We start from the raw sequence: 18,953 nt of genomic DNA, 5'->3' as shown, positions 1-18,953 counted from the left end.
CTGTAGTTGTCCTTTCTCCCTCACTTCCTTTAGTCAGCATTATTTTTATAAATAAACCTTTTGTCCCACACTCTGAGAATAGTCATGGACAAAAAGAGTCCTGTATAGGGCACTCTCTGCGTATAGCAAAGCACTGGAGGGGGTTATTAAGCCAGCCTGGGAGGCACAGATATAATCATGTAGCAGTAAGGTTCTCTGATGAGACTGCTCTACTACAATTTCATATTTGTTTAGTGCTCTAAGATCATTACAAGCTATAAAGCAAACCTGAAGAGAACCTCGCCACCACTCACTAATAAAGTAAATTAGAAGAAAGAAAGAGCTCAGGAGGGATCTGACACCCTAACCCTTTCACTCTAAAGCCTTCAGTTTGTTCTCTCACTGCAATTCAACCAAGAGGAGCACAAAAAGGAGAAGCTTGTCTCTTTCCAGTTCCTAAACTTTTGTGTTTATTTTTCACTGTCATACAGAAGACAGTTTCTATATTGCCAATATATTTGCTTAGCTCCAAAAGCCTCTTATATTCAAGGGGGATAACAGCTCACACATACTGACATTTGCTCTCCACCAGTCACTGTTCTTAGTGTGGGGTCTCAGACCATAGTGGTCAAGTGAATCGCCAAAGGTCACACAGGCTGGAAGGGGTGGAATGGATCTGAACCCACACTGGCTCCAGAACCCTCAACCATCATCTTCTAGTGCCATTCACTAGTCAATTTATTTTCAAACCTACTTCGTAAAACTGGAAGATTTTTACATCTGGAATGACCCTTTAGTCTCCCATATTACACAAAGGGAAACTGAGGCTCAGAATGGCTATGTGACTCTCCCAGGATCAGCAGCTCTAGCTCTGGGTTGAGGAGGGACCCCCATCCACCCTTTTCCTCCAGCTCTTCCTCACTGGCACATTTCTCTCTCAGCCTTCCCTGGTAACACCTCTCTCAGTCCTCTCCTGTCTCATTCTCCTTTGTTTCCATCAGTACGCACATGACAGGTGAAATGAGACTTAAAAAAAATCAGAGTTCTTTTTTACTCACATCTCTGTCACATATAAAAGCAATAACTAGACTGTGAGCTCCTTGGGACAAAGTCTGTGGCTTGGAGATCAAAAATTTTTTCCAGTATCCCATGTACAGCTGGTCATAAACTAACGTCCCTCACGACGCTAGTCAAGCTGCAATAAGCCTCCCGTATTGCCAGGACAAGCAGCATTTGTTTTCATCTGAGTGTTTCAAACAGCAGCTGACTAAAGGCAGCACAAAAGAATTAAACTTCTAAACAAAACCTCCTAACACCCTTGTGCTGTATGGCAGATCCGAGCCTGCTCACTCATGCCCTCTGCCTGACTTCACAAGCGTGTTACACAGGATGCTCCAGAAGTTGGGTTAATCTGCCTTATGTCAAAAGCAGGAAGCAGCAAATTAGACATGACCTTTGAAACATTGTTTATTAAATGGCATATAAACCCGAAAGATAAAAGGCAAGTGATTTTTTTTATAGACATCTTCATATGTCTGAAGAGCCAGATTGAGGTGATGATTACAATAAATTAAAACCCCTTTGTGTACATTCAGAATGTGATTATAATAAATACATACAATAGAAAATACATAATAAATTGTAACATTCATATTAATTATTCTCCTAGAATGCTTTACAGTTTATGACCATTTGAACTTTCACTTGTTTGAATTTCACAACCTGTGAAAAAGGAAGAGTGGGTATTAATTATACTCAATTTTTGCTCTTGTGAGGCTTAGACAAGTTAAAGGTCTTGCCCAGAATCATAAGGCTCCAAGTGATAAAGTGAGTACTGGAACCCAAAAGCCCAACTGACTGCCTCATCACTCTGAATGTTATTACTCAGAGCTCAGAAGAAAATCAATAACCAAGCCATTATTTAAAGCTGAGCTTTTCCCATCACACAGGTTTTGAACACTTAGGAGTGAAAAAGGCTTAAATCAGGGTGGAGAGGGTAAGTAAGTCACAAAATGTATCCCAAACTCTCCCAGCTGCATAGTCTCTCTGTCAGCAGATCTGCTAGACTGGGTAGCAGGACCAGTTTGCCTCCGTAAACAGGGCCAAAGAAAATTGGCATCAGTTCAAAAGCCAGTGGCTTTACAGCAGTTAAATTCCTTCAGCCAGCAGTTTCAAGTTAATGCAGTTCAGTCACTCCTTGGCCTGAGGCATCAGGAGACAGGCTGGCCCACCAGGCTCAAGAAGGAAAGCATAAGACTGGGCTGTTGCGATAGAATCTGGAGTCCCTAATGATGGAGGTCTTCCTTTTACCCCAGGAGAGGCTTCTCAATTTAAGATTCAGGATATTGAAATACTTTACTCCTCATGAATGTTTAATCATGATCCACAATGGCAAAAATCTAATGTGTTGAATTCATAACATATTAAGTCTAAGTCAAAATACCTGTACAATAGGTGAGATAACTATACAGTGGTCCTTCAGCACCCATGAGGGACTGGTTCCAGCACCTATCCTGCAACATATACCAAAATCCGTGGATGCTCAGGCACCTTATATAAAGTGGCGTAGTGTGGTAGGCCCTCTGCATCTAGGGGTTCAGCATGGAAAATCGACCCAGGTGAGGAAGGGCAGTAACCAAGGGCCAACTGATACACTGCCATCGTAAGGTGAATTTATAGGTTAGATATCCCATCACAAGGGAGATGGCCCATATCTATGATATGACTTTGAGTCTCTCTTTATGATACTTTTTAATGACATCTATTCCTCTTCTCCATCCCCTCTCCCTTTCAATCCCAGGGACAAAACCTAGGGAAACAAAAGTCTGGTTCCACCGACAGATATAGATTCCAAATGAAGAAATAAGAGGAGTTTGGCAAACCAATAGGCTAGTAAATTATTTGGTTTAAAGATTCACCTGCCTTTAAGAGAAAGTCATTGAGAACCAGTTTTTTTTAGCTCTTACCTCTACTATCACCATTACACAATCTGTCCATTCTAATGTTACTCAAAGGGTGTTCCACAGACTACCAGCTCTTGAGTATAAATTCTTGTGCCCTAACTCTACCTACTGAATTAAAATCTCTGGGAGTAGGACCCAGGAATTTCTCCAAGTGGTTCTTTTGCACGTAAGAGTTGAGAAAACACTGGCCTTGTCAATTCAAAGTGTGAAACAGTCTCTTATTAGGCAGTTTTTGTTGTGACTGATTTTATTTGCAACAGTAATGGGTGAAGTCCTGAGATAGTGCTGCTAAGGGCAGGGCTTGCAATGACAAGCCACAGTAGAATGTTTGAGTGACCACTGCTGGCCTCAGCCCCCTTCTTGGCACAGAACTGAACTCTTTATACTCTATGTGTCACGCTCTGTGTCAAAATGTGGCTCAAACTCTATTTCCACACTTCTCCTTTCTGGGTGTGAGGTTTGGTTTGTATCATCTCCTCGGTCAACTCTTTCAGGGTAGGAACCCATTTGGAGACATCTGCGTATCGGAGCAGCTAATGCACAGAGGTGAATGGATGTGGAGAGGGTGTTAAGTCTGCCTCAAAGCTGCCTGGACAGAGGAGGCTCATTTTGTGCAGGAGCTCCGGTCACAGGCCTGCCCTCTCCCACTTCCTCCAGCCTCTCCCCAGGGTGGCCTACTTTCCTTCCCTGCAGCTGGGCCTCCGCAGGAGCCATCCCTCCCCTTTGCCACCCCTCCAACACCACAGACTCAGGCAACAAGAGACCCTTGGAGCCAGGCCAGGCGGCAGCGGAAGAGGTGGTGGTGGAGCGCCCAGTGCACAGTGGAGACTGAGGGTGCACGAGTCACTTGGCAGAGGAGTCCCAGTCCCTGGAAGAGAATGTACCAAAGCCTAAAAAATGGCTCTTGTGAGAGCCTGACTTGCTCTGTGAAAAACGGAGTCCTTGCCCTCAAAAAGCTGCAGAAGCAACGAGTCAGAAAGAAGCAAAATTTGAAGGGATTTCAGTCTTTTGGGAACAAGTATAATGGCATCTACAAGGCCTTAATTGCCAAGGTCCATGAGCGCACAGGCGAGGTGGAGAGAGACGCAAAGAACTTAGAGACTGAGAACTTGTGGACAAAGAGGTGGGAAAAGGAGGAGGAAGAGGACAACGATGAGGTGTATCTAATGGTCAGGATGCCCAGTCTGAAGTGTCTGATGATGTAGAGAAATAAGAAGGGGCAGAGGCTGAAGAGGAGGAAGAAAACTAAGGGGAAAAACAAAAAACAAAAAACAAAACCTAAACATTTTAAAACATTGGTAGACTTTAAAAAGACCAGATTTTTCATTAAAATACAATGTGAACCTGTTTTGACATTCCTAAAATATATGAAATAGAAGCAGTCAGATCCTGGCCAGCCCCTTAGGTTTAAATTTGACTTTCATTTGAACACAGTAACTATACCCAAAGGTGTAGAAGAAGAGTTACACTTGAGATCACTTTTTCATGATCTCTTCTGGAAGGATTAGAAATTGAGGCTTATAAAGATTGTCAAGTAGGTATAAAGATTTTCATTTTGAAACCCATTCGTCATAATAGCACACTACACAGGAAACACCAAGCCAAAACTGAACGTTTTCGATGCCTAATTCCTCAACCCCTTCATCCCTGAATTTCCTAGTGCAGAAAAAGCAGAATCCAAGAAAAATTGTTATCTTTTGTAATCATGAGATCATCAGCTGTACAATTTGGAAGAGAGTGATAGATGCAAAGAAGTCTGTGTTGGATGGAGATCAGGATATTACTGTTAATGAGGCCAGGAAAACCACCAATCCAAGTGTGTGCCCACACCCCCAGCTCAGAAGTAGCCAAGATTTAAGTTTGCTTGCATTAGCTGTGCCTTCATTATTTTGCTGTGTAAATATAGAATGATGGGTAGTCAAATTTTTGCTCAAGGATAGACACAGCAGCTAAGGATTTTCAAGAAGAACGCATTTCACATGAGATGTTTAGCTTTTTTGTGGGTTTTGAATTATGCGTGACTCAGCAATTTACTAAAAAAAAAAAGGTAATTTTTTTACCACTGTGGTATTAAGAAAACAGTATTATCAAACATTTTCCTCCTCTCTTACCGTGTACTGGATAAATAAGGTGACTAAGCAATTTTCTTTCCATTAATGCTTCACTGAAAGTTACCACTTTATCATTCTTTTATAATATAAAATGCATAGAATCATTAAGTAAAAATGAATTAGGGAGTGCATGTTTGCAGGCAATAGTTCTTTGAAGCTAGACACCCATTATCACAGGCGATAAGGATAACAACAATGCATTTGTCCATGGCTTCTTCTCCAGCACATTACCTGGCATTCAGTATGTGTGCAACAAACACTCGTGGAAAGCATGGGTGTCCACCACCACACTTAGAAATGTATATTTAATCCTTAACAAAGAACTACACTGGTGCTTCCCATATATCTGAAACTATTTACCAAGACATGCATTATCATGTCTCATAATTGTGAAATTACTAAAGCTAATTTTACCTTAGCAAACACCCAAAAAAATCAAATCTAGAAAATGTCACAAGACTACAAACAGACAAAAATTGGAAATGGCTCACTAAAGTGCAATTATCTGGACACTCTACTAACCAAAAAAAAAAAAAAAAAAAAATCAGGATGGAAGTTAATCAAGTAAATCAATTCCTCAGAAGAATTAATGGTAACTCAGTTTAGTTCAAATGACTAGTCAGTTTAGCTGGGAAATTAAGCCACACTAATATAAAAAAGCCAACTGAACAGATACCATCTAGTCTATGTGCAATTCTGCAGAGAAACCCCAGTAGCTGGACCTCATAGTTTCATAGAGTACCATTAAAGACCCATCCCTGTGGTGCTTAGAATGGGCCTCTTGTGACCTAATTCTCTCTAATCTATGTCTCAGCCCTCATTTCTTCATACATCTTTCCTCATCAAATCCCTTTCTGAAGGGCTCAATCCCAACTAACTTAAACTAGATGCCAATAAAGTCATATAATTTTAAAACCTTAAAAGTCTGTGCATATAGACTGTCTTCTCTGAAAGTTAAGGAAACTGATGCCTGGAGAGGTGGGGTGACAAGTTCCAAATCATCCAGTTACCAATGTGTTTAGACTACAATTCAGGTCACAGAGTCCTAGCCCCAGGTTCTTTTACTACGAATCTATGAAAAAAAGTTTCATTTTATCTCAGAATGTTTCTGTGACCCTAAGCTTTCTTTCTCTTTCCCTTCATAGCAAAATTGCTTAACTCTATACTTATTTTGTTGTTTTAATTCCATCCTCCCACTTAACTGTTCCATCTGCCTCCCAGATCCCTTAGCTAGAACATCCATGTTTCAACAACGTTGCTCTAAATCCTTACCATCTGCAATCTTTTCAGAAGTGTTCGATGACCCGATCCCTGAGCTCTCTTTGACACGTCTGGCTTTCCAGGCTTTTGTTGCCTCTTTACATACTTAGAATATGAGCATATTAGATCTGACAAGAAAACTACACAGCAGCTTTTCCCAAGCTGATTTCTATGTAACAGCAGTTTGAGGAGATAATTTTGCACAGAGGACAGACAGTGAAAAGTTCTGTGATTAACTAAGCTTGGGATATGGTGCATATCAATTCTTCTCTCAAGAGATTCACAACGCACATCAGGTTTTTAAAGACACTGACAAGTCCCAGTAGTAAACAAGAAATTTATTTAACTCTGCTTAGTCTTTCATCTTTTCACATCTATTAAAATCCCTTAAAACTGATTTGGGAAGACCTTGCCTAGTCCAGCCCTCTTGTTTTACAAATCAAAGCTGAAACCGCATTTGGATGATTTACCAGTGTCTTACTCTATTTTGGGGCCAGAGCCAGAGCTCCAAACCAGCTCTGAATCCCAGGCCAGGGCCTACTCCTTTAAGTGTTATTTCCCCTCTGCTGGATCCAATTCTTTCTGGTCTTCAGTACACTCAATATGCTTTGTCCCAGGATGTTCCCGGGACTACAAATGTTCATGCAGTGTATGACTTTGAAGGGAGGTGAGAAGGGTGGATGCTGGATATTATTTCAGCTTGATCCTACCTCCATTCAACATAAGCCTGCGCTGGGTTTCCTCAGTTATACAACTTCTATGCAACACTACACACTGGGACACGGGCATGCAAAGCCATCCTAAGGATCCTTCTCAGGGGTTCCAGGGAATTAGAAGAACAAGTCCAGAGCAAAATGTCCTGGAGGAGATTTGAGGGTGAGACTCTCCAGATGAGGGCCTTAGTTAGGTGAAAGGATCAGGAGAACATGGGCCGTTTAAAAAATTTGCTAGTACAGTCCAAACTGCCCTTCCTTCCTCTCTAGGCTTCCTTTTTGTTTTCTCCAAGTTTTCCCAGCTGATTCTAGAGAGCTTACCTGGCCAAGAATCAAGGTCTCCTCTCCATTTTACCTTGGAGGAGGGAGGGCTAGGAAGCAGTAACACAAAGAAGGAGTTTTGAGAAAGTGGAAAACATGCTTTGCATAAAGGGAGGTGTGCCAAGTGTTTGCACAAACTGCTTGCTGCCTTTGGTGTGGGTATTTCTAGAACAATTGTGGAGTGAATAGTCAATGATGGGAAGAATTAAAGGATGAATGTCAGATAGTATTCACGGATGAGGGACAGTCCATACTCTGATAAACAGCTCCTTTATCCAACCAAACTCACAGGCTTACCTACTTACAGTTCCCCAAAATGCTCATTCTTATCAACTTGCTTTTGTTCATATTTTACATTCTTTTCATCTTCCCTCCCCTTCCCCTAGCCTCCCTGCAATGCTATTCTGACTCACCATTCAAAGTACAGCTTTGATCTTAACCCTCTCAAGGTCATTCAGTCCTTCTCTGAGTTTACAGTTCGTTAACTACATTGCCCATCTGAAAATTACCCATGTACTTACCGCCTCCTGACATGTCTAGGTTTATACTCCTGTATTACTTTACTGGCTATGCAATTAAATCCCATTTCCCCAAATAGATTCTGAACCATTCAAGCACAGGAACCATTTGGAACACTTGTGCAAAATGAAAATTGTTCAATAAATATTTGCCAATTACATGAAACATTAAGTGAGTTTTAGCTGTAGAACACAGGTCATAAACTCATGTCTTCAGGGGCCAGAGCAGCTCATGCATATAGGTAAAATAGGTATAATACATCAGGGAGTGGAGAGGCTTGTGGAAAACTGGAAAAACAATGTCCTGAATAAGGAAGAAGCTGTGGTGCTCCCCAGGTGATCGTATGATGTGGAAATTCTGGCCCAGTGTTGTCAGATGATCTGATTTTTCAAAAGAAGCAGGGATACTAGATTGTGTGAGCTATTTCAAATTTCAGGTATTGGCAATGAATTTTTAGATATTTAATATGCAGTGTGGGCCATAAATAATGTATCTACACATCAATCTCTAGCTCTCAAGCTTGTTCTATGAAAGTTAGATCCTTTTTTTTCAAACAGACAATATGCAAAATTGACAGTATTCTATCCCCAAACCTGGACAATAATAAATAAAGCCAATACATAAAATTAGAAATATATGACTTTTTGGGTTTCGTTTTACATTTTAAATTACCATGATGCACAGAAGTAGTTTAATTAGAGAGCAATGACAATGGATATTGGGATTATGGAGAGTCTAATGGGAGTTACGGGTCCTCCCAAAGACTGCACAGGCTGATGCATTTGTTTCTTTTTAAAAAATTCTTTTCCCTTAAAGATGTCCCATGCTCTTGAATTGGAAGAATTAATATTGTTAAAATGTCCATACTACCCAAAGCAATCTATAGATTTAATGTGAGCCCTATCAAAATACCTAAGACATTTTTCACAGAACTAGAATAATCCTAAAATTGATAATGGAACCACAAAAGATCCAGAATTGCCAAAGCAATGCTGAGGAAAAGAGCAAAACTGGAGGCATAACCCTCCCACACTGCAGACAAAACTACAGAGCTACAGTAATCAGAACAGCATGGTATTGGCATAAAAACAGACATATGGATCAATGGGACAGAATAGAGAGCCCAGAAATAAACTTACACACCAATAGTCAATTAATTCACAACAAAGAAGGCAATAATATACAACGGAGAAAAAGTCTCTTCAGCAAGTGGTGGTGGGAAAGTTGGACAGCTACATGTAAATCAACAAAATTAGAATACACCCTCACACCATATATAAAAGTAAACTTAGAATGGTTTAAAGACCTAAATATAAGACATGATACCATAAAACTCCTAGAAGAGAACACAGGTAAAACATTCTCTGACATAAAGTGTAGCAATATTTTCTTAGATTATCTCCCAAGGCAAAAGAAATAAAAGCAAAAATAAGTAAATGGTACCTAATCAAACTTAAAAGCTTTTGGATAGCAAAGGAAACCATAAACAAAATGAAAAGACAACCTACAGACTGGGAGAAAATATTTGCAAATGATGCAAACAACAAGGGCTTAATTTCCAAAATATACAAACAGCTCATACAACTCATTATCAAAAAAACAAATAACCTAACCAAAAAAATGGACAGAAGACCTAAATAGACATTTCTCCAAAGAAGACATCCAGATGGCCAACAGGAGCACAAAAAGATGTGCAAAAATCACTCTTAGAGAAATGCAAATGAAACCTACAGTGAGGTATCACCTCACACAGGTCAGAATAGCTATCATCAAAAGGTCTACACATAATAAATGCTAGAGAGGGTGTGGAGAAAAGGGAACCCTCTTAAACTGTTGGTGGGAATGTAAATTGATGCAGCCACTATGGGAAACAGTATGGATGTCTTTAACTAAAAAGAGAGTTACCATACCATCCAGCAACCCCAGTCCTGGGCATATATCCCCAAAAGACACAAACTCTAATTTGAAAAGATACATGGCACTCAATGTTCATAGCAGCACTATTTATAATAGCCAAGACATGGAAAAAACCCATGTGCCCATCAACAGAAGATGTATGTATATATATACATATATACACACACATATATATGTGTATATACACACAATGGAATATTACTCAGCCATAAAAGAGTGAAATGTTGCCTTTACAGCAACATGGATGGACCTAGAAAATATAATACTAAGTGAAGTAAGTCAGACAGGTAAATATTATATGATATCACATATATGGAATCTAAAAAATAATACAAATGAATCATATACAAACTAGAAAGACTCACAAACATAGAAAACAAACTTATGGCTACCAAAGGGGAAGGCGAGGAAGGGAAGGGATAAATTAGGAGTATGAGATTAACAGATACAAACTACTATACATAAAACAGATAAGCAACAAGAATTTACTGTATAACAAAGGGAACTGTATTCAATTTCTTATAATAACCTATAATAGAAAATAATTCAGATTTATATATTTATACATATATATATACACACAAACACACACACATATACACGAATCACTTTGCTGTATACCTGAAACTAACACAATGTTGTAAATCAACCATACTTCAATTTAAAAAAATTATTTTCCCTTAAAAACACACAGATTTTGTTTTCCTTGATTTGCCTATTGTCTTGTTAGAAGCAATTATGATCGTTCTTGGAGATCACAAAAGAAATGGGATAAAGACTAATTTTTATGAGATAATTAACTGGTTAGAGAAAGAAAATAAAAGGAAAATGTGTTAAAGAGACTATAATATGATATGATATGATATATGAATATGAAAGAAGGTCCAACTGATTCTTGAACATTAGTCTTGTAACCTGCTATCTTGCTGAATTCTTTGATTAGTTCTAGTAGTTTTTGTGTGGAGCTTTTAGGGTTTTCTATATATAGTACCATGTCATCGGCATATACTGACACTTTTACCTCTTCTTTTCCTATTTGGATCCCTTTTATTTCTCTCTCTTGCCTGATTGCTGTGGCTAGGACTTCCAAGACTATGTTGAATAGGAGTGGTGATAGTGGGCAGCCTTGTCTTGTCCCAGATTTTAGTGGGAAGCTTTTGAGAGTTTTTCACCGTTGAGTACTGTGCTGGCTGTAGGTCTGTCATATATAGCTTTTATTATGTTGAGATATGTTCCCTCTATACCCACTTCGGTGAGAGTTTTTATCATAAATGGGTGTTGAATTTTATCAAATGCTTTTTCTGCATCTATTGAGATGATCGTGTGGTTTTTGTCCTTTCTCTTGTTGATGTGATGTATTGCATTGATTGATTTGCATATGTTGAACCACCCTTGTGATCCTGGGATGAACCCCACTTGACTGTGATGTATAATCTTTTTTATGTGCTGTTGGATTCTATTTGCTGATATTTTGGTAAGGATTTTTGCATCTATGTTCATCAGTGATATTGGTCTGTAATTCTCTTTTTTGGTTTGGTATCAGGGTGATGGTGGCTTCACAGAATGAATTTGGGAGTATTCCCTCCATTTCAATCTTCTGGAAGAATTTGAGAAGGACTAGTATGAGTTCTTCCTTGTATTTTTCGGAGAATTCCCCGGTGAAGCCGTCCAGTCCTGAGGATTAACGTTCAAAAATCAGTTGCACTTCTTTACACTAACGATGAATCAACAGAAAAAGAAAGTAAAGAAACAATCCCCTTTAAAACAGCACCCACAGTAATAAAATACCTAGGAACCAAGGAAGTGAAAGACTTATACATGGAAAAGTATAAAACATTGATGAAGGAAATTAAAGAAGACTTAAAAAAATGGAAAGATATCCCATGCTCCTGGATTGGAAGAATCAATATTGTTAAAATAGTCACACTGCCCAAGGCAATCTACAGATTGAATGCAACCCCTATCAAATTACCCAGGACATATTTCGCAGAACTAGAACAAATCATAATAAAATTTATATGGAACTATAAAAGACCTAGAATTGCCAAAGCATTACTGAAGAAAAAGAAAGAGGCTGGAGGAATAACTCTCCAAGACTTCAGACAATACTATAGACCTACAGTAATCAAGACAGCATGGTATTGGTACAAAAACAGACATACGCACCAATGGAACAGAACAGAGAGCCCAGAAATGAACCCACAAACTTCTGGTCAACTAATCTTTGACAAAGGAGGCAAGAGTATACAATGGAATAAAGACAGTCTCTTCAGCAAATAGTGTTGGGAAAACTGGACAGCAGCGTGTAAATCAATGAAGTTAGAACACTCCCTTACACCATACACAAAAATAAACTCAGAATGGATCAAGGACTTAAACATAAGACAAGATACAATAAACCTCCTAGAAGAAAATATAGGCAAAACATTATCTGACATACATCTCAAAAATATTCTCCTAGGGCAGTCTACCCATGCAATAGAAATAAAAGCAAGAATAAACAAATGGAACCTAGTTAAACTTACAAGCTTCTGCACAGCAAAGGAAACTCTAAGTAACAAAACGACAACCTACGGAATGGGAGAAAATTTTTGCAAACGATGAAACCAAAAAAGGCTTGATCTCCAGAATATATAAACAGCTCATATGACATAAGAAGAAAAAAACAAACAACCCAATCCAAAAATGGGCAAAAGACCTAAACAAGCAATTCTCTAAGGAAGACATACAAATGATCAATAGGCACATGAAAAAATGCTCAATATCACTAATTATCAGAGAAATGCAAATCAAAACTACAATGAGGTATCACCTCACACCAGTCAGAATGGCTATCATTCAAAAGTCCACAAATGACAAATTTTCGAGAGGCTGTGGTGAAAAGGGAACACTCCTAGACTGCTGGTGGGAATGCAGTTTGGTGCAGCCACTGTGGAAAACAGTATGGAGATTCCTCAAAAGACTAGGAATAGACTTACCATATGACCCAGGAATCTCGCTCTTGTGCATATATCCAGAAGGAACCCTACTTCAAAATGACACCTGCATCCCAATGTCCATAGCAGCACTATTTACAATAGCCAAGACATGGAAACAGTCTAAATGTCCATCAGCAGATGACTGGATAAAGAATATGAGGTATATTTATACAATGGAATACTATTTAGCCATAAAAACTGACAACATAACGCCATTTGCAGCAAAATGGATGTTCCTGGAGAATGTCATTCTAAGTGAAGTAAGCTAGAAAGAGAAAGAAAAATACCATATGAAATCACTCATATGTGGAATCTTAAAAAAAAAAAAGAACATAAATACAAAACAGAAACAGACTCATAGACATAGAATACAAACTTGTGGTTGCCAAGGGGACGGGGTGTGGAAAGAAGCAGACTGGGATTTCAAAATTTGTAGATACTGACAGGCATATACAGAACAGATACACAAGATTATACTGTATAGCACAGGGAAATAAACACAAGATCTTGTAACTCACAGTGAAAAAAATGTGACAATATAGGTATGTTCATGTAGAACTGAAAAATTGTGCTTTACACTGGAATTTGATACATTGTAAAATGACTATAACTCAATAAAAAAATGTTAAAAAAAAAAAAGAAGGTCCAAGATGCCTAAATGCTACCTCCTTCCTCAGCCCCCACTCCCACCCCAAGGACACCAGGAAGTGGGCTGTTTATAACCGGGTGTTATAATGACAAGTGCTATCACCAAGACTGTGCTGAAGGTCACTGGCCCTTCTCCTTGAAATTGACAGACGTGTCAAACACTTGGTGGTAACCCATAGGTGCTCAAGCAGGAGTGGAAGCTGACAGTCCTCACACAAACTGAAAAATAAAGTAACTTCCACAGCATGTAAATGTCTTAACCTTTGCAAAGAGGTAGGGGGTTCACATGTGTGTTCCAACTGACTAAAAATATTGACTAAGCTATTTTTCTACAACGACTTTCAGAGACTTTGGGCACTCCTTTGTATATACCCTTAAAGAGGACAAATCCTGTTTCCTTGAAGTTGGATTTGATTCCTGGAAAAGCCATTGTTCCTCTAGATAACAAGGTGTGTGATGAAGCTGGGGACCACATTTTGTTCATAAACAAGATGAGACTATAAAGCAATGAGGCTGATGTTCGTGAGTATCTCATGCAATGGCTTGGAATGAAATTTCTAAAAAAAAAACTGTTTTAGAAAAGTTCTGAGTACTAGCAACAGCATCATCATTAGGTTAAAGCTTAGAGGAAGACACCTGGAGGAACAGGTACTCTGCTAACAAGCCCCTATTTTTGCCTTTGCAGAGTAGTCTAGCAGATTGGAAGGAACAAGGGATTGAAATAAAAGACCAGGTGGACACCCCTTCTTAGCTGCTTACCAGCTGTATAAGTTTTGCAAAAATGTTTTACCTCTCAAGTATTTTTTTAAATGAAATTTTCTTTAAGTGTAAGAATATACAGTGTGAGAGCAAGAATTACGCTTGTTTACTACTTTTTCCCCAGAACTGATATAAAGTATATATATAATAAGTAGTCATTGAAGGAATGAGCAAATATTTGAATGCCAACTGTTTTCAAAGAAACAAGGTATCCATTTAAGCTATTAAATTAATAAGCTTAGAAAGTCAATTACACTAGTTCATGCTGGAAAGAATATAGCACAATCAGCACTCCCTCATATTGCTATTAATCATACAAATAGGAAAATAACTTGGAAATAAGAAACAGGATCTGCAAAAATATTTATACTCTTTGATCTAGTGGTTCTAATTTGGAGGAATCTCTTAGGGTAAAATCTTAAAAGCAAAAAAGATTATAGACACAAATATATTTTCAGTGTAACATTACCTATAATTGCAAGAAACTAAACAGTCTAAGGTTTAGGCAATAGGGGAATAGTTATGTTAAAAATGGCACCTGCTCTTTGATACATCCATTACAAAGAGAAAGGAATACCATGCAGGAATAATGTGGTATATCCTTCTGGTACAATGACAAGTAAAATAATTTGTGTATAAAATTGTATGTACAATATGACAGCTAACAAAAGACAGACAACATATACACAAAAAGAAGAGATTGAAAGGAAATACAACAAAAAGCAAATGATGACTGTGTTATGGTGAGACTGTAGGTAAATTCTTCTGTTTTCTACGTTTTCTATAGCATCATTATGTACCTGTTATGGTATTTAAAAAATAATTCTGTCCTCTAATTTACTAAAGGAAATATGTTTCTATGGGAAAAGTTTTTTAAGTGGCCGAAATAGCCAGAGATTAAAGAACACATTCCACTTCTGACATCCCCTACAGCCCTAACACACCCTTTACCTATTCATATTCCTACACACCACTTCCCTGTACACACCTTTGCAGGTAAAACTTGTCTGTCTTGCCCATGTAGTGCATACTTTCCTCAAAGATACAGAAGGCTGAACTGCAGGGTTCCATCCATTAATGGAATTTCTCCTATGAGGCTAAATTCCAATTCTTCCTTCAGTGTCCATTTCAAATGTCCACTCCTCTGTGACACCCTGTCCAACTCACTCCTCAGTCAGTCGTCACTCCTGCCTCAATGCTCTCTAGAACTTGGTTCAAGTTTCTATTTTGGTACTTGCTGTATTGACACTATGAGTTTCTAGATCTATCTCCTTCACCTTTGTTCCCCTAGGTCTAGCCTTCTGCCTGGTACATAATGAGTGCTCAGTATAATTGCTGAATGTGCTAATAGTGCTGATTATGTGTTCTTTCATTGTTGCTTCTGAGGTCCCGCCTTCTGAAAAAGCAAGCAGCTTCCCCCTTATCATTTCCTACTTGGGCTCTTCATGAAAAGGAAACAGGAATTCAAGGCAAAAGCTAACACATTTTGCTGATTGGTCCTACTAATGATGCCTTATTTGAGAAGTAGGATGTACAGAGAAAATTCCTGTCCAGTTGTTATCACTAACCCTCTTTATTGTGGAAGCTGTCCAGGAACTCTGAATCACTCATCATCGATCCCCTCAGCAATTATGGGAGTGTTTACTTTGTGCCAGGTACTTTTAGGAGCTGGGTACACAGCAGGGAAGCCGACAGATCTGCTCCCTCCCCTCACAGAGCTTCCAACCCAGCAAGGGAGAAGGATTACTTAAACATATCACCTACAAGTAATTAAAGAAATGATCACCAATAGCAGTGTGTTCTTTGGAGGGGGAAAAAAAAGGGTGGAGTGAGAGAGGAAAATAGGGGTGAGACAGAAATTGGACTGGGTGGTTAAAGTAAGAGCTCTCTAACCAGAGACCCAACGCCTTTGATGAACAGGCAAGAATCTTTTGTCTCAAGTAAGGCACCATAGCTACCAACAACTGCAGTGTTTGTTTCAAACTTTAATCGAGGAAAGACTTTCTGATGCAGCACATCAGGAACACAATAAGAAAAACAAACATTTCTTTAAGTCATTCTAAGACAAAAAGTTACTAAAACCAAACAACAATAGAAAAACATTGTTTTCAATCAAATTATGTATTTGGTCACCAGAATTTAAATACTATTCTATTGGTTTGTAACAGAGAATATTTTTAGTAAGTAGTTTAAAGCTTATTTCACCAAGTAGTACTTATTCTTGAAAAATCATATATTGGTTGTGTGTTTTCACAATCCTCTTAGCTTACTTAAAGTTACCATAATTAAAACAGTGAAATATATCTTAACAAGACTGAGACTAGTTCCACCCATGGCTCAGTTCTATAAAGATCTCCCTCAAACTGTTCTATACCTTTCAGAAATGAAATAGAAATAACTCCCTGTATGTGTCATGCTCTCCCACCTCAGGGTTTTGCACCTGCTGTTTTCTCTTCCTGGAATGTCCTTCCTTCCCCATATATGTGATGTGTTTCTTCTCATCCTTTCAGGCTCAGCTCAGCCAGCACTTTCTCTGGGATCCTTTGCCTGAATTCCCCAGATGCACAGAGGCTTCCTCTGCTGGACTCCCATAGCACCCACCACGTACCATGACTGCAGCACTTGGTAGGTTTTGTTGAAGTTGTCTACTTGTTTTTTCCAAACTAGAATGTGAGCACCTCAAGGTCTCTGCAGTGTCTGTCGCCTTCTGGGTGATGGATAAATTGTTGAAAGTATATGGGTACTTTAGAGAATGGATAATGCATTATTTTCCTCTATGAACAGAAAGAGTAAGAGGTGTAACAGAGCATAACATTACATATTAAGCACAATTTCAATAGTTATAAAAAGACCCTAAGTAAATCTGGCTCTCCCATATGCACTAAAACCATAGGAACCAATCTTAAGTGCAACAACTTAAAGGATCACAAGTATATAGAACTAAAAAATGCTACCAGGCTAAACCTAAAATTGAAAAAAAAAAACAAAAAGGAAGGTGAGGGAGAGAATGGCAGAACCACTGCACCCAAATCAAAGTCTAACTTTTAAAGCAGTTTAAATTCAATGATTTGCCCCCAAATATACTTTTATGGGAATCATGTTACTGTTTTTAAAGTGATTGAAAATCACCTCCAAACAGGTTCCTTCTGTAGTCATAACCAATAACAATGTTCTTCTCTTCATCCAAGATATATTTTCATTTAAATTGAAGAATGGTGCCATCTGGATTGGCCATGTGAGGAAGTAAGACTGAGAAATTATTGGTTTGGGTCAGTAGGGGTTTCTGTGGCCACTAAGACCTGAATCAGGCACACTGTGTGTCCAGTGAAATACTGGCTCACTGTCCTTGACAGAAGTACAGCACATGCATTTAAATGGTACGCTGCTAACTAGAGGATTAATAGGCAGCAATCTGCAAGGAAGCAAGTTTAATACTCATCTGATGTGAACCTCACTGGGAAGCAGACAGGAAAAGCTATTTAGCCTGTAGGAGTACAGGTTTTAAAATATGTTTCCACATTAGATGAACCAACCAACACAAATTTAAAGTGATTTTGGGGAAGGGGAGTTTCTTTACTTTTTCTTTCCCTTTTAAAAAATATTTTAAACATATTATTTACTTCTTTAATATACTAGGTAGTTACATATTTATAACTATCACATATATTTATATATAAATGTATTTAGTAGCTCAGTAATATCCATCAGTAACCTCCCTCTCAGGTTTTTAAATCACAAGTTATAAAGGATATTTTCACTGTTTTCTGTTATAAGTGATAGCTCAGTAGCAACACTGCCAAAATCAAAACATTATTTTTGGCAGACATCCTTGAAATCATTCCAACGAACAGGCTACAGGTTGAGATGCAGGAATGTAAAAGCCACCGTTGCCTGGGAGTATGTTTTGTGGCTTATTCACTGAGGGGTCCACCAGGGATGCAGAGCTGATAGGCTCAACTCCATCCTCAGAGTCCCCATTTCTTAGGGGAATTCAACACAGTCGATCACTCCCAACTGGTGGAGCTCTTCATTGGTTTTTGGTTTCTTTGACATTTGTTTCCCCCCTTTATTCTCTGACTGCTCTGTCTCCTTTGCTGGCTCTGCCTTTTCTCCCCAACACTAAAACTCCTCTCTTCTCATTCAACACTGTTTCCTCAGGGGATTTCATGTCTTTAGGGGATTTCAAAGACTAATGGCTGGCCAACAAATTTCTCCATATTTCTTGTATTTTCCTTTATATAATTATTTGCCACACACTTTTGGCATGGGATTATAGCTCCAGGAAGGCCAAGTCCTGTTTGTTTGTGAGTAGCTATAACCCCAGTGCCCAGCACTTAATGATTATTCAATTAAACAATGACAGAGGCCGTGGTGAGTTTCTTTTATTATTGGTGGTCAGCTGAAGACACCTGCCTTTAATAACTTCAGAGATCAAAGTCACCTTTTCCATAGTCATAAGCCAGATCTCTGGGCCCAACACATGGCAATCACTTGAACAAATCCAAAGCCCTTTGTTCAGGAAAGTGTCAATCCTACTTGCAACTGCTTCTTTACTACCTTCATGTTGTGGCAGACAGTGCACTATCAGGACAGAATTCAAGTAAAGTACTTTAATTTATGCAACAAAATGTCATGTCACCAACTGTACCTTAGGTACCTAAAGTCTAAGGAACTCTTTTCAGGTGATGCATATTATTCTAAAATGAATTGATACCTTGGCAGAGTCTGATGAAGATCTCTGATATAAGACAATGATAGTCTAAAAGACATGCAATTTCTTCAGCT

At 38.7% G+C, this 18,953-nt stretch overlaps 1 protein-coding gene and 1 long non-coding RNA gene across 3 annotated transcripts in view; both read right to left on the bottom strand.

Annotated features, from left to right (window-relative positions):
* NCEH1 (neutral cholesterol ester hydrolase 1) overlaps nucleotides 1-18,953 on the bottom strand; it is an 85,561-nt gene that overhangs the window by 25,183 nt on the left and 41,425 nt on the right. The window lies entirely within an intron of this gene.
* LOC116665056 lies at nucleotides 1,155-18,828 on the bottom strand. Its single transcript, XR_004321649.1, has 3 exons — nucleotides 18,054-18,828; nucleotides 15,140-15,146; nucleotides 1,155-1,165 (listed from the first exon to the last, which is right to left on the bottom strand). It is a non-coding gene; the product is annotated as an uncharacterized LOC116665056 (long non-coding RNA).

The sequence above is a fragment of the Camelus ferus genome, chromosome 1 (assembly GCF_009834535.1).
Source record: "Camelus ferus isolate YT-003-E chromosome 1, BCGSAC_Cfer_1.0, whole genome shotgun sequence".
Lineage (NCBI taxonomy): Eukaryota > Metazoa > Chordata > Mammalia > Artiodactyla > Camelidae > Camelus > Camelus ferus.
The sequence above is the reverse complement of the archived record's forward strand: the minus strand, read 5'-3'. Positions and strand labels throughout refer to the sequence as shown.